This window comes from Saimiri boliviensis, chromosome 2, assembly GCF_048565385.1.
Source record: "Saimiri boliviensis isolate mSaiBol1 chromosome 2, mSaiBol1.pri, whole genome shotgun sequence".
NCBI lineage: Eukaryota > Metazoa > Chordata > Mammalia > Primates > Cebidae > Saimiri > Saimiri boliviensis.
In genome coordinates, this window is record NC_133450.1 from 39,421,712 (window position 1) to 39,441,566 (window position 19,855).

Sequence of the window (19,855 nt, forward strand, 5' to 3'; positions counted from 1 at the left end):
TCCCAAAGTGCTGGGATTACAGGCTTGAGCCACCGCGCCCAGCAAGTCCTTCTTAAAAAAAAAAAAAAAAAAGTGTAAAAACAAGAAAAAAATTTAAATGCAAAGAAAAGTTTAAATAGAGTTATTGTAATAGAAGACATCAGTTCCTAGCTTAAACATACTGTTTGAAAGTAGAATATATTACATTTAATAATGTTTAATAAGACTAAATTTCTAATACCAATTCTTTGGATGTAATAAGTGGGTGACCCAAGTTGATAATATATCTTGATTTCTGTGACGGTTCTTTGTAGCTCAGCAACTTTCAAGAAACTATTATGAAGATGTTGAGATCTGACATGAAAACAGCAGACAAGGAAATCATCAATTGGCTAAAGCTTATTATACAACTTCATGAAATATCTAACAAATCAAAAATTGCTTCTGATTGTGAGACTGGAAAGGTTAATTAATAAAGCCATTCTGCCTCTTCATTGCTGCCAAGAACTCAGCAGATATGGATATCCTCCAGCATCTTGGATGTAGCTAAATTGTGAATAAAATGCAGTGGAAATTTTTCACATAAATCTGTTCTTTCCTATGTTTGGCATTTAAATTTTAAAAATAATCTTATTCTATACATTACTTATGGTTTAGTCTGGGTTGTTTCTTGTAATAATCACCTAATTACATTTTTATTAAGTGTCTTTTTTTTTTTTAATTTAGAATTCAAACATACTCCAAGATTTTTTTTTTTTTTTTTAATAGAGACGGGGTTTCACCACCACGTTACCCAGGATGGTCTCCATCTCCTGACCTCCTGATCTGCCCACCTCAGCCTCCCTAAATGCTGGGATTACAGGCATGAGCCACCGTGCCCGGCCATTTTTTTTTTTAACTGTATTTTAAGCAATATATGGATCAGAAACTTGTGTTCTTACTTAGAATATTTATATCCATAGTTAACAGTCTGTTTCTAGAATTTTTTTCGATATTCTATCCCACTTAGCAATCCAGGTAAAGTTATTTTCTAAAATTTGAATCTAACTTATCTATTTGATTAACTGAGAGTATTAAAATCAGATATGAAATGTTGAGGAGTGGGAAGGTCGTTGAGAATTCTTGTAAATGTGCAATAGTCTGTCGTATGTTTTTTTATTTTTCCAGTATTTAATAGTGTCTGCCAGTGTTTTGCCAATGGTAGGCTGATCTCTAAGTTAATGAGCTACTTTTCAAATAGATAAGCTTCCTAGTTTATTTAATTAAAAATAGGGGCTGGCTGTGATGGCTCACACCTGTAATTCCAGCACTTTGGAAGCCGAGGCAGGCAGATCACTTGAGGTCAGGAGTTCAAGAACAGCCTGGCCAACATGGTGAAACTCGTATCTCTACCAAAAATACAAAAATTAGCCAGGCATGGTGGCAAGCGCCTGTAATCTCAGCCACTTGAGAGGCTGAGGAAGGAGAATTGCTTGAACCTGGGAGGTGGAGGTTGCAGTGAGCCAAGATTGCGCCACTGCATTCCAGCCTGGGTGACAGAATGAGATTGTCTTAAAAAAAGAAAAACAAAAACTGGCTGGGCACAGTGGCTCACACCTATAATCTCAGCACTTTGGGAGGTCAAGGTGGGCAGATCACTTGAGCTCAGAAGTTCAAGACCAGCCTGACCCACATGGTGAAACCTGGTCTCTACTAAAAATACAAAAATTAGCCAGGTGTGATGGTGGAAGCCTGTAATCTCAGCTACTCGCGAGGCTGAGGCGGAGTTTGTAGTGAGCTGAGATCGCACCACTGCATTCCAGCCTGGGTGACAGAGTGAGACTTCATCTCAAAAAATAATAAATAAAATTTTAAACTAAAAAATGTAAGCTTCTCACCTTCAGAGGTAGTTTTAGGTGTACCCAATATGTTCTCCTCTGTGAGAACAAGTCAGAATCTGGACTGGCCTGTGGGACTCAATGCCTGTTTTAGAGAGCTCTTCAGCATGGGAGGGGTGAGATTTAATTGGACCTTACAGAACAGAATAATTATCTTGAATATTCATTCAAGGAATAAATGAGAATCATTTTCCAAATGGCCACAGCCATGATTCCCAAACCGTGCGCCAAGGCACACTGGTGCACTGTAAGGATCTCAGCATGCCATGGAAAATTTTGATTTTAAAGGGAAACACTATAATATTTCACATCTGTTAGGAAGATACATGAATACTAGCTTCAACATTAGATCACCTTTCATTCTTTTTGATGATATATCTTTGTGACAGAAACTGCCCAGGGATTCTCAGGATTTATAAATTTGTTGTTGTGTGAACCTCAGCAGATAGTGGTATCACTACCAAAGAAGCTGTCCTGCAAACTTGGAGAAGGAGACTCTTTCCCCAGACTCCAGGACCCCTGGCTGCAATGTTACCCTTCTTCTTACTATCACCAGCTGAACAAAAGAAGAAAGATGACGGACACTGTGCCCAGAGCCTCCTCTTGCAGCCCCAGCCTGCTGAAGCTGTAAACACCACCTTTTTATTCAGAATTTCCCCAGAGCCACGGCCCAAGGATCATCTGCCTGCTGCAGCCTCAGCACACAGGAGCCTGGCCATGAACCAAGCAGACCCTCTCCTCCTAGGATACCCTTCTCTTCTCTCAGGAAATGTAGGCACTACTAGCTCCTACGGCCAAACTCTCCACGAAGGCCAAGGTGTTAAGGTGGGCCAGCTTTGGAAAGAGCCACTTTCTGAGCATATTAAAGAAAAATCTCTTGTAAAAACAAAGAGGATTTAGTGTAAACGCTCCACTATGAATTGTGTTAGTAGGAACTGATTGTTCAACCATGGGACAGTACAAAACATTAGCTGTTAACTCAGAAAACAGAGGATATCCTTCAAGCACCTGGAATACTCTTTTCTAGAAAAGCTTTTAATCATGTGGCCAAATCACTGCCACATTCTTCTTTAATGGTAAGTATTGGATTTAGATTTAAGGCTTTAGATAAACAATTAAGGAAATATTTTCCTAGTCCTATCCAGAGATTCCAGTTCAGTTTGTGGTATGGGGCTGAAGTATGGATATTTTTTCAAAGCTCCTTAAGTATATAAATTGATAAAATTGTTTTGGAAAACTGGCAGTGTGTGAGATTTCTGTTGCTGCTATAACAAATTATCACAAATTTTGTGGCTAAAACAATAAAAATTTATTATCTTACAGTGGTAGAGGTCCCAACAGGCTAAAATTAAAGTGTCAACAGAGTATGTTCCTTCTGGAAAGGGAAAAATCCATTTCTTTGCCTTTTCCAACTTCTAGAGGTGCCCACATTCTTGGATCATTGCCTCCTTCCTCCATCTTTAAAACCAGTAGGAATTGATCAGGCCCATGTAGTGTTTCTCACAGCTACTATTCTCTGGTTATCTGGTTCTACTATTTCTCTGCTTCTCCTTCTCTGGCCTCCCTCTTCCCCACTGTTAAGGGCCCTTGTGGTTAACTTGGGTCCACCTGGACAATCCAGAATGCTCTCCCTGTGCTAAGGCCACCTCTTAGCAACCTCTGTAAACTTAATTCCCTTTTGCTATGTAACCTAGTATGCTCATAGGATCCAGGGGTTAGAACAAGGACATTTTGGGGGAGCCATTATTCTGCCTGCTGTAGTTAGCATCTACTAAAATTGAATACATGCATGCCTTATGAAGGTGCTGTTCCACTTCTAAATATATAACATAAATATGTATACAAGACACTTAACAAGATTACTCACGGTGACATTGTTCATAATTGCCCCAAACTGGAAACTACCCAGATAAGCAATGGTAGTGTAAGCATAGCAACCAGATCCATTACTTAAGCATTGGATCTCCTTTGGGGTTGGACAGGAAGAGATCAACTGGAATGCTGAATTTTCTCAGGGGCCAAACCGGAAAGTAACTCTAGCACCAGGACTGGGAGATGGCAAATAGGGGAGAGCATGGAGTTCCACTAAGCAAATGGTAATCCACTAACATAGTGGGGAAAGCAATGGGCTCGTACGGAGAACTTGGTTCTTGTTGAACATCTGTCACTAACCAGTCTTTTTTTTTTTTGAAACGGAGTTTTGCTCTATCGCCCAGGCTGGAGTGCAGTGGCACAATCTCGGCTCACTGCAACCTCCTCTTCACAGGTTCAAGCGATTCTCCTGCCTCAGCCTCCCGAGTAGCTGGGATTACAGGCATGCGCCACCACACCTAGCGAATTTTACATTTCTAGTAGAGACGAGGTTTCTGCATGTTGGTCAGGTTGGTCTCGAACTCCTGACCTCAGATGATCCACCTGCCTCGGCCTCCCAAAGTACTAACCAGTCTTGCAACCCTTGATCAAGTCTTGTTGCCTCACTAAACTCGAATTTTCTTTTTTCTTTTTTGAGACAGACTTTCGCTTCTTTGCCCAAGCTGGAGTGCAATGGCACGATCTCGGCTCACTGCAACGTCCTCCTCCCAAGTTCAAGCAATTCACCTGCCTCAGCCTCCCAAGTAGCTGGGATTACAGGCACCCGCCACTATGCCCAGCTAAAACTCGAATTTTCTTTATCTCCATATGAGAGAGAAATCGTGGCCTGGATTTCTGAATCATGGGGTTTCAGGCAGCCACAAACAAGTAGGCTGGCAGAAACGTTTTTTGGTTAAATAAAGGAGTCTGTCGCCCCAGAACAGGAACCAAAGGGCACAGCCACAGGAACATTATGCCTAGAACCCCATTCCTCAGCAGCAAGGTACCTATCTTCAGGTGTGGCAGGCTCAAATCAGCCTCTTTGTTAACAGCCTGTCCCGCTGGGCCCCTCCCCTACATGTGTCCGCGTCCATAAAGAGGGATCATTAGGACCTACACATCGTACTTCAAGCCCCCTCCTGTGGTCCAACATTCCCTAGGGGCAGGAGCAACTGTTTACAGGGAGACCACTTTTCTCATGAATCCCCTTCTATTGAATACCACTTTTCTATGCAGCCAAACCGGAAGTGCGCGTTCCACTGCATCCCTGTACTTCAAACAGTTCAGGAACCCACGCTAACGCGCCTGCGCCCCTCTGAATAAGGCGGCGCGTGAGACGACCTTCAGGGAAAAGGAAGTGAGGGCGGGGACGGCGGGCGCGGACTTCAACGTAAGGGGTTGCTGCCGCTGCATTCCCGGCAGGAGAGGACGAAGAAAACGTGGAGGAAGTCGGTGATGACTGGCTGTAGGAGATGATTGGCGGGAGAAAAGAGCCGTTTTGGCAGGCGGCTAGAAACTTGGCTGAAGAGGAGCTGAAACTGACGCCAGAACCCGCCCAGTTCCAGCCAATCAGGAAGCGGAGCGGTCTCACGGAGGTGGGGCGCCGGGGCAGTCTCGCGGGGGGTGGGGACGGAGAGGTCTCGCGGGAAGGAGGACAGGCTCCCGGATCCGCCCCGTCTCTGGGGTCGCGGTGCAGGCGCCTGGCTTCCGGGAGTTTTGGATGGGTTCCCGTCCGGGAGCGTGGCGGGCGCTAGACTCCGCAGGAGATGTGCTACTGGGGAGCTTGGCGCGCCTTCCGACTTTGTCACACAGCGGCGCCACCATACTGGGGTCGGGTCCCCTCCGCGTTCTGCTCTGTAGGGCCTGGCTCTGGGCCCAGCACCGCGCTTTTAGAATCTTCTCAGCTGAATCTGACGCTCAGCCGTGGGTGAAGCGCAGCCCGCTGTTTTAGGCCCCGCGGAGCTGGAAGGGGTGTCAGAGCTGGAGCGCGCGTGGCGCCCTCGGTGCCGGGGTCACCCTGGCGTTGCCAGGGCTCAGGGAGGGTCGTAGTTTAGATTTTGTGACCCCCACGTCCCCGTCCCCCGACAGGTATGGAGAACCCACGCGGGCTTCATACGCTAGATAGATGCCAGTTGACCGTCGAGACTGGACGCTCTCTCTCCGTAGGCGTCCACGCTGGGAAAGGAATAAGATGGGCGATTGGCCGGGGAGCCCGACAGGGCGACGGCACCTGGGATGCTGGAGAGGACTGGCCCCTTGAGTTACTGAGTCGAATGAATGTGCTTGCTCTGCTCGAGGAACTGCTCCTAGGTTGCAGTCATCCCAGTATGGTCTTGAAGATACGTGGTTCAGGTCACTTAGGACTTGACCGGATACCGAGTTTCTTTTACAAGCCGTTCCTGATGGTGGCCTGTTTCAGCTAATGGCGGAGCTCATCTAAAACAGATTTTTTTTTAAAAAAATTTGGAGGCCAGGCAGGTGGCTCACGCCTGTAATTCTAGCACTTAGGGAGGCCGAGGCAGGTGGATCACGAGATCAGCAGATCGTGACCATCTTGGCCAACATAGTGAAACCCCGTCTTTAAAAAAAAAATTGAGAGCTTTTAGTATTTTTTTTCTTATTCCTAAATTCTGAGGATATTTTTAGTAGCCCCATATATGGAATTAGGTAATCTCTTTTTTGTTTAACAGTTTTACAAAGTATAATATACATAACCATAACGTTCACCCATTCAAATTGTTTGATTCAGTGATTTTGAGCAGATTTACAGAGTTGTGTAATCATCAGCATAATAGAATTAAGGAATCCGATGATTTCTTTTTTCTGATAATTACTTTTACCACTCTCAAAGTTTTCACAAGTAGATATTTTAGGGGTACAGTGTAACGTAAGAGCTTCTGCAAATGTCCACTTAAGTTCTGTTATTCCTGAGCAAGTGAAATTAAGAAGGGAATTGAAGCAGATATTCTTGGTAAGTTGTAGGGAGTGAAGCTTTTGTGTCTTGTAACACCAGATAGTTTTTTTTTTTTTTTTTTTTTTTTTTTTTTTTTTTTGAGACGGAGTTTCGCCTTTGTTACCTGGAGTGCAATGGCGCGATCTCGGCTCACCGAAACCTCCGCCTTCTGGGTTGAGGCAATTCTCCTGCCTCAGCCTCCTGAATAGCTGGGATTACAGGTACGCGCCACCATGCCCAGCTAATGTTTTGTATTTTTAGGAGAGACGGGGTTTCACCATGTTGACCAGGATGGTCTCGATCTCCTGACCTCGTGATCCACCCACCTCGGCCTCCCAAAGTGCTGGGATTACAGGCGTGAGCCACCGCGCCCGGCAGATTTTGATGATTTCAACTGGTTTTTATTCTGAGGCAATGCATAAACCCCACTTTACAGATGATGAAATCGACTTTGAAGGATAAGTTGCTTACAGCTGCATATCTATGCCTGGGCTAGGCTCCAAACCCAGATGCTTTATCTCTCAATTTGTTACCCTTGCTACCTCAGCAGCTTGGTTTTCAACTATAGTACTGATGTAAACAGTACAAGCCATTTACTGAGCAAGTAATTATTGAATGCCACTGTGTGCCAACAACACTGCTATAGGTGCTAGAGATATTAGTGAATCAGATACCGTAGTGAACTGTTCCTCCCCTCAGCTCGTCTTCTGGTGGGGAGGACAATGATCTAGTAAAGAAATACATACTTTAGTTTTAGAGATGGATCTATTTTAAAAAATAGGTAAGTTGAAAGGGCAAGGAATGATGGTAGGAGGCAGAATCTAATGAGAAAAAATCTGAATGGAGAGAGGAAGTTAGGGTATAAGAAAGCAAGGGTTTGATTTCAGTAAGCGCAAAGATAGAATTGTGATTTACTGAGTTTAAACCAACTGATACTGGAAGGATGAGGTTTTGGGGGTACAATCATAAGTTTGGCTTTGAATGTTTTTAAATACCTTGCCTCTTAAACATCCAAGTGGAGATATGGCATGTGAATTCATGAGATTGGATGAGATCCCACCAAAGGAATAGGTTTAGGTGGAGATGACCTAGGACTGATGCCTAGGACACTGCAGTGTTTAGAATTTAAGGAGACGGGCTGAGTGTGGTGGCTCAAACCTATAATCCCAGAACTTTGGGAGGTTGAGGTGGGTATATCACCTGAGGTCAGGAGTTCAAGACCAGTCTGGCCAACATGGTGAAACCCCATCTCTACTAAAAATAAAAAATTAGTCGGGTGTGATGTCGCATACCTGTAATCCCAGCTACTTTGGGAGGCTGAGGCAGAAGAATCACTTGAACCTGGGAAGCAGAGGTTGCAGTGAGCCAAGATTGTGCCACTGTACTCCAGTCTGGACCACAAGAGTGAAACTCTGTCTCAAAAAAAAAAAAAAAAAAAAAAGAAAGAGATGAGGAAACAGGAGGGAAGATTGAAAAGGAGAGTCCAATGTGTTATGAGGAAAACCCTAAGAGCATGCTGCCTTACAAGACAGGTGAAAAATGTGTTCTGTGAAAGGACTAATTAACAGTTAAATGTTATAGACTGTTCAAATAAAATGAAGAAGGAGAATGGTCTATTTGTAAGATAAAAATACACAAAATCTTTTGATAGAAATATTTATACATAAAGTCAGTAAAGAAACTTTACTCCTTTTGGGCTGGGCGCGGTGGCTCATGCCTGTAATCCCAGCACTTTGGGAGGCCGAGTTGGGTGGATCACGAGGTCAGGAGTTTGAGACCAGCCTGACCAACATAGTGAAACCCCGTCTCTACTAAAGATACAAAAATTAGTCAGGCGTGGTGGTGTGTGCCCATAATCCCGGTTACTCAGGAGGCTGAGGCAGGAGAATCGTTTGAACCTGGGAGATAGAGGTTGCAGTGAGCTGAGATCATGCCACTGCTCTCCAGCCTGGGTGGCAGAGTAAGACTCTATCTTAACAAAAAACAAAAAACTGTTTATTCCTTTTTGTATAAGTGTAAATTTTTACAACTATTTTGAAGGGCAGTTTGATACCCACAACTTAAAATTGTGCTTCCATTGATAAATAATTTCACCTGTGGAAGTTTATCTTAGCAAAATATTAATATGTGCACACAAATATATATGTGTAAAAGTGTTTATCACAGCATGTACACATATGTATATATAAAAATGTTGGCCAGAAAAAAAAAAAAAAAAGGCCGGTCACGGTGGCTCACGCCTGTAGTCCTAGCATTTTGGGAGGCCAAGGTGGGTGGATCACCTGAGATCAGGAGTTCAAGACCAGCCTGGCCATCAGGGTGAAACCCCCATCTTGAAAAAAAAGTGTTGGCCGGGCATAGTGGCTCACGCCTGTAATCCCAGCAATTTGGGAGGCTGAGGCGGATAAATCACCTGAGGTTAGGAATTTGAGACCACCCTGGCCAACATGGTGAAACCCTGTCTATAATAAAAATATCAAAAAAAGACCAGGTTTGGTGGCTCATGCCTATAATCCCAGCACTTTGGGAGGTTGAGGGTGCATCATGAGGTCAGAAGTTCAAGACCAGCCTGGCCAAGATAGTGAAACCCCATCTCTACTAAAAAATAAAAAAATTAGCTGGGCACAGTGGCAGGTGCCTGTAATTCCACCTACACGGGAGGTTGAGGCAGGAGAATTGCTTGAACCCAGGCAGCAGAGGTTGCAGTGAACCAAGATCACGCCACTGCACTCCAGCCTGGGAGATAGAGTGAGACTCCATCTCAAAAAAAAAAAAACTTTTTTTAGTTGGGCGTGGTGACAGACTCCTGTAATCCCAGCTGCTTGAAAGGCTGAGGCAGGAGAATCACTTGAACCTGGGTAGTTTAGGTTGCAGTGAGCTGAGATCACGCCACTGTACTTCCAGCCTGAGTGACAGAGCAAGACTTCTTCTCAAAAAAAATAAATAAATAAATAAAAAGTGTTTATCACAGCATTGTTTACAGTTGTAAAAAGGTACAAATTTTCATCAAGATTGGTTGCAGTTGTTAAAGGGAAGATACAGATGATATAGATGTATAGCTATGGGAGATAGCTGCTATAGACTGAATTGTGTCCCCTGAACTGTCATATGTTGAAGCCCTTACCCTGAATGTGATGGTATTCGGAGGCAGGGTCTTTGGGAGGTAATTAGGTTTCAGTGAGGTCATGCGGATGGGGCCCCCATGATGGGGGTAGTATCCTTATACAAAGAGGAAGGGAGACCAGAGCATTATTCTCTGTTATTTGAGGACATGGTGAGAAGGCAGCCATCTGCAAATTAGGAAGAGTCCTCAGCAGGAACTGAATTGGCTGTCACCTTGATCTTGGACTTTCCAGGTTCTACAACCGTGAGATATGAATGTCTGTTTTTAAAGCCACCCAGTCTTTGCTATTAATATTTTGTTATAGTAGCCCAAGCTAAGACAGACAGCTTTGTTAAATGATAAAGTCAGGTTATTTAGTAGAATGCATGGTATAATCCCATTTATCTTAACATATCACAGGAGGCCTTTCTAGTTACTAACAAAAGTTACTACCTTGTGTGCCTTCTCTGATCACTGTTACATTATTCTATTCTTTTATTATTATTATTATTTTTTGAGACAGAGTCTTGCTCTGTCACCAGGTACCAGGCTGGAGTGCAGTGGTGCGATCTTGGCTCGCTGCAACCTCGGCCTCCCAGGTTCAAGCAATTCTCCTGCCTCAGTCTCTCAAGTAGCTGGTACTATAGGTGCACGCCACCACACCCAGCTAATTTTTGTATTTTTTAGTAGAGACAGGGTTTCGCCCTGTTGGCCAAGATGGTCTCAATCTCTTGACCTCGTGATCCGCCCGCCTCGGCCTCCCAAAGTGCTGGTATTACATGTGTGAGCCACCGAGACCGGCCTACATGATTCTATTCTATATACAACACTTATAATCTAAAAGTATTAATTTTTATACATGTTTGCTTTGCCTCTCTTGTTTATATCCCCAGATATCCCCAGTGCTAGGGATATATTACTTTAGGAAAAACCATTATTTATTAAAAATACTATTTTAGGAAAAAACCCTACACAGTATTCCTGTGGTGGTTTTAAAATAAGACCACAGGCTGGGCATGGTAGCTCACGCCTGTAATCCTAGCATTTTGGGAGGCTGAGGCAGATGGATCACCTGAGATCAGGAGTTTGAGTCCAGTGTGGCCAACATGGTGAAACTCTATCTCTACTAAAAATGCAGAAATTAGCCGGATGTGGTGGCAGACACCTTTAATCCCAGCTGCTCAGGAGGCTGAGGCAAGATAATCACTTGAACCCAGGAGGTGGAGGTTGCAGTGAGCTGAGATCGCGCCATTGCACTCTAGTCTGAGTAACAAGAGCGAAAACTCCATCTCAAAAAAAATAAAATAAGACTATAATTTCTTTGATACTCTTTCCTTCCAAAGGTGTTGGCTAATTCCCCTCTTCTTGAATAGGCTGGATTTAGTGACTTGCTTCTAATGAGTAGAATATGGCTAATGTGGAGGTATATCAGTAGGTTCTGATTTCCTTTTTGTTCTCTCTCCGATCATTCTGGTTCTGAAGTAAACTAGCTGCCATGTCATGAAGACATATCAAACAGTGCTAGGGAAAGGCACATGTGGTGAGAAATAGGTCTACTCCCAATAGCCAGGGAAGAACTGAATACTTTTGGCAACAGGCATGTGAGTGAGCCACCTGAGAAGTGTATTTTTCGTCCTCAGTCAATCAGTGTCTCAAAGAGGCCCTTAGTTGGATCCCTTAACAAAGCCACTTTTGGATTCCTTTTAGATAATACATGTTTGCTTTGTAAGCTACTAAGTTTGTTGGTAGAATGAGAAGACTGAACACACTCCCCTTTAGGACACATCGTAAAGAAAAGCAGGTATGGCCCAAAGCAGCGTACATTTAATGTTCTTTTCTTTCTTTTTTTGAGAGGGAGTTTTGCTCTTGTTGCCCACGCTGTAGTGCAATGATGCACCCGGTTCACTGCAACCTCCACCTCCTGGGTTCAAGCCATTCTCCTGCCTCAGCCTCCCGAGTAGCTGGGATTACAGGCATGTGCTACCACGCCTGGCTAATTTTGTATTTTTAGTAGAGACAGAGTTTCTCCATGTTGGTCAGGCTGGTCTGGAACTCCTAACCTTAGGTGATTCGCCTACCTTGGCCTCCCAAAGAGTTGGGATTATAGGCATGAGCCACCACACCCAGCCTTAATGTTCTTTTCTAGTAGGAATTACAGAATTCATTGTTGGTACAATTTACTCTTTTAAAAAACAATTTTTATGTTGGTCAAAATAAAAACTGTATTCCAAGCTATATGTGCTAATTTGATTTTATTTTAAAAATGTACACTGAGGGCGGGCGCGGTGGCTCACGCCTGTAATCCCAGCACTTTGGGAGGCCGAGGCGGGTGGATCACGAGGTCAAGAGATCGAGACCATCCTGGTCAACATGGTGAAACCCCGTCTCTACTAAAAATACAAAAAATTAGCTGGGCATGGTGGCGTGTGCCTGTAGTCCCAGCTCTCAGGAGGCTGAAGCAGGAGAATTGCCTGAACCCAGGAGGCGGAGGTTGCTGTGAGCCGAGATCGTGCCATTGCACTCCAGCCTAGGTAAAGAGTGAAACTCCATCTCAAAAAAAAAGAAAAAAAAAAAAAAACGTACACTGGAACACACAGATTTGACTTTAATGTATGATTATATATAAAATACGATTTTGAAACAATCTTTTAAATTTAAAATCTAAATAATTTTGAAAATCCTTTCTATTTAGGTAAAGAATCTTCAAAACAAACTTCTCATATGATACGGTTTGGCTGACTCCCCAACCAAATCTCTTTTTATTTATTTATTTTTATTTTTTTTTTAAAAGATGGGGTCTCACCTTATTAGTCAGGCTGGTCTCAAACTCCCGACCTCAGGTGATCCGCCCACCTCAGCCTCCCAAAGACCAGGGATTATAGGCGTGAGCCACCACACCTGGCTTTCCGTAGCCAAATCTCATCTTGAATTGAAGCTCCTGTAATTCTCACATATTGTGGGAGGGAGCCGGTGGGAGATAATTGAATCATGGGAGACAGTTTCCTTCATACTATTCTTGTTGCAGTGAATAAGTCTCATGGGATTTGATGGTTTTATTAGGGATTTTCACTTGTTTGGCTTTCATTCTGCCTTGCCTGCTGCCATGTAAGATGTGCCTTTCACCTTCTGCCATGATTATGAGGCCTCTCCAGCCTGTGAGTCCATTAAACCTCTTTTTCTTTATAAATTACCCAGTCTTGGGTATGTCTGTCAGCAGTGTGAAAACGGACTAGTACATCATAAAAGAAGCTTCATTGCTCCTTTGAATTGCTGTTGATAAGAGAAAAAAAAGAGAAATTTCATTGCAAAAATTGAAGTCTGAACTAAAAAGCTACGAAGTAAATAATGTTCAATAGTCATCCCAGATAATGTCCCTGAAATATGATGTCAAGGATCTAGAGGAACATATTATATCTTTAACCAGAATTAAGTGGCAAGCAGGACTTAATGGAACGAATTATAAAACTAAGGTCAAAAATTCTAGTTTATTTTAGAAACATGTCTCTCATCATAAGCTCACACATAGCATATGAGCTCCATGCTTCTGATTGATAACAGAGTTTAACCTCGTGGAATTTCACATATTGCCTGGTATAACATGATTTCAATTTTTCATTTTAAGACTTGTGATTATCTTGTCAATGTATATAGAGAGGAGATGTTTGATCATATATGGTACTCTTGTTGATAGGAGAAAAGGGAGCATTAATTTATCCCCTTATAATAAGAGCAATATTTAAGAAAGCCACAAAATATGAAAAGGTTTTCTATCCAAGTTTACATTCTGTTGTAGACCATCTTTATTTTGTTATTTACTGTATGTTGGACCAATTTATAGCTTTCATTTTCCTGTGGGTTTTGCATTTCCCAAATCACATTTATTTATTTATTTAGAGACAGAGTTTTGCTCTTATTGCCTCTGCCTCCCAGGTTCAGGCGATTCTCCTGCCTCAGCCTCCAGAGCAGCTAGAATTACAGACGTGTGTCATCATGCCCAGCTAATTTTATATTTTTAGTAGAAACTGAGTTTCTCCATGTTGGTCAGGCTGGTCTCGAACTCACAGTTCCAGCCCAGGATGGAGAGCAGTGGTGAGATCTCGGCTCACTGCAACCTCTGCCTCCCAGGTTCAAGTGATTCTCCTGCCTCAGCCTCCCAAGTAGCTGGGACTATCACCTAGTTCTAAATAGCTGGAACTACAAGCATGTGCCACCATGCCCAGCTAATTTTCGTATTTTTAGTAGAGATTTAAGTTCACTATACTGCTACTTATTGTGTTTTTTCTCCCCTGTTCTTTGTCCTTATGATGATTAATTTTTTTTTCAATATGGAGTCTTCCTGTCACCCAGGCTGGAGTGCAATGGTGCTATCTTAGCTCACTGCAACCTCCACCTCCCGGGATCAAGCAATTATTCTTCCTCAGCCTCCTGAGTAGCTAGGGTTACAGGTGCCTGCCACCACACCTGGCTAAATTTTTCGTATTTTTGGTAGAGACGGGGTTTTTTAACATGTTGGCAGGCTGGTCTCGAACTCCTGACCGCATAATCTGTCCGCCTCGGCCCCCTCAAAGTGCTAGGATTATAGGTGCCACCATGCCCGGCTTTGATGATTAATTTTATGTGTTAACTTAGCTTGACTGTGTTGCCCAGATAGTTGGTTAAACATTATGCTGGATGTTTCTGTGAAGGTGTTTTTAGATGAGATTAACATTTAGATTGGTGGGTTTTGTTTGTTTGTTTGTTTTTGAGATGGAGTTTTGCTCTTGTTGCCCAGGCTGCAGTGCAGTGGTGCAATCTCCACTTACTGCAGCCTCTGCCTCCAGGTTCAAGCGATTCTTCTGCCTCAGCATCCTAAGTAGCTGGGATTACAGGTTTGTGCCACATGCCTGGCTAATTTTTTATTTTTAGTAGAGCGGGGATTTCACCATGTTGGCCCGGCTGGTCTCAAACTCCTGACCTCTGGTTATCTGTCCACCTCAGCCTTCCAAAATGCTAGGATTACAGGTGTGAGCCACCTTGACCAGCCAATTGGTGGGCTTTGAATAAAGCAGATTACATTTCATAATACGAGTGGCCTCATCCAATAATTGAACATCTGAAGAGACCAAAAGACTGACCTCCCACAAGCAAAGAAAAATTCTGCCAACAGACATACTTTGGACTTGAACTTCAACATTGACTCTTTCCTAATCGCAGTCTGTTGGCCCACCTTGCAAAGTTTGGACTTGCCAGTTAGTAACTGTTAATCTAGTGAGGCAATTTCTTTTTTTCTCTTTTTGAGATGGAGTTTTGCTCTTGTTGCCTCAGCTGGAGTGTAATGGCGCAGTCTTGGATCACTGCAACTGCAACCTCCGCCTTCCAGGGTCAAACAATTCTCCTGCCTCAGCCTCCCAAGTAGCTAGGATTACAGGCATGCACCACCACACCTGGCCAATTTTGTGTTTTTAGTAGAAACGAGGTTTCTCCATGTCTTCCAGGCTGGTCTTGACCTCCCGACCTAAGGTGATCTGCCTGTCTTGGTCTCTTTAAAGTGCTGGAATGACAGGCATGAGCCACTGAGCCCGGCCTAATTTCTCTTTTTTTGAGACGGAGTTTTGCTCTTGTTGCCCAGACTGGAGTGCAATTACGTGATCTTGGCTCACCACAACCTCCACCCTCTGGGTTCAAGCAACTCTCCTGCCTCAGCCTCGCTAGTAGCTGGGATTACAGGGATCTGACACCACGCCCAACTTATTTATTTATTTATTTATTTATTTATCTATCTATCTATCTATCTATCTATCTATTTATTAAAGACAGGGTTTCACCATATTGGTCAGGTTGGTCTCGAACTCCTGACCTCAGGTGATACGCCTGCGTCAGCCTCCCAAAATGCTGAGATTACAGGCCTGAGCCACTGCGCCTGGCAATTTTTGTATTTTTAATAGAGATGGTGTGTCACTATGTTGGCCAGCTGGTCTCCAACTCTTGACCTTATGTTATTCACCTGTCTTGGCCTCCCAAAGTTCTGGGATTAGAGGCATGAGCCACCGTGCCCCACTGAGACAATTTCTTAAGCCTCTTTCTACATGTGTACATCCTATTGGTTCTGTTTCTCCAGAGAACCCTAATATAGTTCCTTTATTTTTTGCTTTATTACTTTCTTTGAATTGAGCATTTTTATTATTGTGTTTTCCTTTGTATTATTATTATTATTTTAGACAGAGTCTTCTTCTGTTACCCAGGCTAGAGTGCAGTGGCATGATCTTGGCTCATTGCAACCTCTGCCTCCTGAGTTCAAGCGATTCTCTTACCTCAGCCTTCCAAGTAGCTGGGATTACAGGTGCCCACCATTGCACCTGGCTAATTTTTGTATGTTTAGTAGAGACAGGGTTTCACCATCTTGGGCAGGCTGGTCTTAATCTCCTGACCTCGTGATCCACCCACTTCGGGCTCCCAAAGTGCTGGGATTACAGGCGTGAGCCACTGTGCCTGGCCTATTATAGTTTACTTTAAATTAATACTGTTAAAACCTCTCACCAAAATTAAAAATCTTATGATAGTTTACCTTCATTTAACAACCTCAATCTACTGTATGTTTTTTATTATGTATTTACTTTTACATATGTTATAAATGTCATAAAATGTTTTTATTATAGTCATTGTTAATTGCCAGTATTTATTTCTATTTTCCCACATAGTAATCTGTCTTGGTGCTTTTTATTCCTTCTTGTGATTCCATGCTTCTAATATGAGATCATTTTCGGCTGGGCACAGTGGCTCATGCCTGTAATCTCAGCACTTTGGGAGGCCGAGGCAGGCGGATCACCTGAGATCAGGAGTTCAAGACCAGCCTGGCCAACAGGGTGAAACCCTGTCTTTTAAAAAAAAAAAAAGTCATGAGATCATTTCCCATCAACCTGAAGAATTCCATTTAGTGTTTATTTTTGTGTGTGTGATGGAGTTGCGCTCTTGTCACCCAGGCGGAAATGCGATGGAATGATCTCGGCTCACTGCAACCTCTGCCTCCAGGGTTCAAGTGATTCTCCTGCATCAGCCTTCTGAGTAACTGGGATTACAGATGTGTGTCACCATACCTGGCTATTTTTTGTATTTTTAATATAGGTGGGTTTCATCATGTTGGCCAGGCTGGTCTTGAACTCCTGTGAGTGAGCAACTGTGCCTGGCCTCCATTTAGTGTTTTTCTTTTACTCTCTTTCTTTTTTTTTTCTTTGAGACAAACTCTCACTCTATTTCCCAGGCTGGAGTGCAGTGGCACAATCTTGGCTTGCTGCAACCTCTGCCTGCCAGGTTCAAGTGATTCTCCTGCCTTAGCCTCCAGAGTAGCTGAGACTACAGGTGCATGCCACCACGCCCAGCAAATTTTTTTTTTTTTATTTATTTTTTTATTTTTAGTAGAGATTGGGTTTCATTGTGTTAGCCAGGATGGTCTCAATCTCCTGACCTCGTGATTTGCCCTCCTCCACCTCTCAAAGTGCTGGGATTACAGGCGTGAGCCACTGTGCCTGGCCCATTTAGTGTTTCTTATAGTTCACTTCTTATTTATGACAGTAAATACCTTCAGTTAGTTTGTTTTCTGCAAACTTCCTTATTTAATGTTAAGTTTTGAATGTTTTTATCACTGAGTATAGAATTCTGGGTTAGCAGTATTTTCTTTCAGTAAACTAAAAATGTCATTCTTTTATTTTCTGGATGCCTTAGCATCTGTTAAAAGGTAAGCCATCAAGCTGGGCATGGTAGCTCACACCTGTAATCCCAGTACTTTGGGAGACCAAGGCAGGTGGCTTACCTGAGCTCAGGAGTTCAAGACCAGCCTGGCCAACATGCTGAAATCTGCTCTCTACTAAAAATACAAAAATTAGCCAGGTGTAATGGTGGGCACCTGTAATCCCAGCTACTTGGGAGGCTGAGGCAGGAGAATTGCTTGAACCCGGGAGGTGGAAGTTGCAATGAGCCGAGGTCACACCACTCCAGGTGACAAGAGTAAAACTCTGATTCCCGCCCACCCCCCACCAAAAAAAACCCAACAACAACAACAAAAAACCCAAAAAGGTAAGCCATCAGTCTTATTGTTGTACCTTTGAAGGTAATATGTCTTTTTCCCTCCTTGGGCTCCTTATAAGATTTTCTCTGTCTTTAATTGTAAACAATTTGACTATGATATGTCTTGGTGTGGTTTTATTTATAGTTATCATGCTTGAGATTTACCAATCTGTGGATTGATGCCTGTCATTAAGTTTGGCCAAAATTTCTCTAATTACATCCTCTCTTTTCTCTTATTCTGGGTCTACAATTATATATATGTTAGATATTTTTAGCCTCCCAAGTCACTGGGATTAAAGGTGCACACCACCATGCCCACCTAATTTTTGTAGTTTTAATAGAGACGGGGTTTCACCACGTTGGTCAGGCTGCTGTTAAACTCCTAATCTCAAGTGATCCTCCCTGCCTTAGCCTCCCAAAGTACTGGGATTACAGGTGTGAGCCACCATGCCCAGCTGGGTAGTTTATCTGTGTAGTTTATTGACTTGACTTCAGGCTCACCAATCTCTTTGGCTGCCATTCTAAGATAGAACAGGCCTTAAAAAACATGGAAATAGAATTAAAACTCTAAATTAGCCTTAGAATAGAGAGATATTATCATTCCCTAGCAATTAATATTCAAAGCAAGATCCAAACATGTAATTAGTCATCCAATAGATGGTTTTCCAGCTCATGCCCCCTTCCCCCCTGTCTGGTAGTCCCCAGTCTACTGTCCCCACCTTTATGTCTATGTGTATTCAATGTTTAGCTTCTACTTATAAGTGAGAACATGTGGTATCTGGCTTTCTGTTCTTGTGTTAATTGGCTTAGGATAATGGCTGCCAGCTCCATCCATGTTGTTGCAAAGGATGTGATTTCATTCTTTGTAGTGGCTGGTAAGTATCTTTATATATGCCTATTGACCACTTGAGTTTAGTTTTCTACAAATTCCTCCTTCTTCCCATAATTTGGATTTTAAGTGCAGAAGATTATGCTAATCAAATTTCTTAAATAATGTCTCATTATTTGGGGACATAATGGTCCATCTCCTGTTTAATATATTTATTGGTTTTTGGTTCCATTCCCCACTTCCATTCCCTATGCCCATAGGTAGTCACTTGAATGTGTTTATGTCTATCATTTTGTTTATGTGATTAAAAAATTGTCATGGGATATTTACATGCCATAAAATTCACTCATTTAAAGTATACAATTCAATGATTTTTTGTAAGTCTGTAAGTCTATTCTAAACCCAGAATGTGTGCAAGCCACCACATTCTGGGTTTAGAACATTTCCATCACCCCAGATATATATAGATAGATAGATAGATAGATAGATAGGCCTATAGACAGTTAATTCCCTCTTCCATCACTAGTGCCAGGCAACCACTAATCTCCTTTCTGTGTCTATAAATTTTCCTTTTTTGGATATTTCATATAAATCAATAACTTCAATGTGTAGTCTTTTGCATAAGTTTTTAAAATTAGCATTGTTTTTGAGATCCATGCATGTTGTAGCATCCATCAACATTGTGTTCTTTTTATTACTTAATGGTATTCTATTGTGTGGATATACCACATTAAAAAATATTTTATTTTTGAGAGCAGTTTGAGGTTTACAAAAAAATTGAGTATAAAGTACAGAGATCCCATGAACTTCCTTCTCTAGCTTCACAGTAACAAACTTGCATTAGTGTGGTACATTTGTTACAATTGAGTTAATTTTGATACATTATTAACAAAAGTTCAGGGTTTACATTAGGATTCATTCTGTATTGCACATACTATGGACTTTGACAAGTGTATAATAACCAATATCCATCATTACATCATCATACAGAATGGTTTCACTGCCTTAAAAATGTCCTGTGTTCCATCTGTTCATTCCTTCCTCTTCCTGCAAACCTCTGGCAACTACAGTTTTTTTTTTTTTTTTTTTTTTTGAGACGGAGTTTCGCTCTTGTTACCCAGGCTGGAGTGCAATGGCGTGATCTCAGCTCACCGCAACCTCCGCCTCCTGGGCTCAGGCAATTCTCCTGCCTCAGCCTCCTAAGTAGCTGGGATTACAGGCAC

At 42.6% G+C, this 19,855-nt stretch overlaps 1 protein-coding gene, 1 long non-coding RNA gene and 1 pseudogene across 4 annotated transcripts in view; all 3 read left to right on the forward strand.

Annotated features, from left to right (window-relative positions):
- Nucleotides 1-3,039, forward strand: part of LOC141583525 (uncharacterized) — a 62,839-nt gene extending 59,800 nt beyond the window's left edge. For both annotated transcript variants that reach the window (XR_012516166.1, XR_012516165.1), the window contains exon 3: nt 294-3,039. This is a non-coding gene — a long non-coding RNA (uncharacterized LOC141583525). The remainder of the gene's footprint in view (nt 1-293) is intronic.
- Nucleotides 3,040-4,870: 1,831 nt separating this feature from the next.
- Nucleotides 4,871-19,855, forward strand: part of ESR2 (estrogen receptor 2) — a 101,392-nt gene continuing 86,407 nt past the window's right edge. For both annotated transcript variants that reach the window (XM_074393143.1, XM_074393144.1), the window contains exon 1: nt 4,871-5,302. The gene's annotated coding sequence lies outside the window, so the exon portion shown is untranslated. The remainder of the gene's footprint in view (nt 5,303-19,855) is intronic.
- LOC141582153 (uncharacterized) lies at nt 5,180-16,316 on the forward strand (annotated as a pseudogene).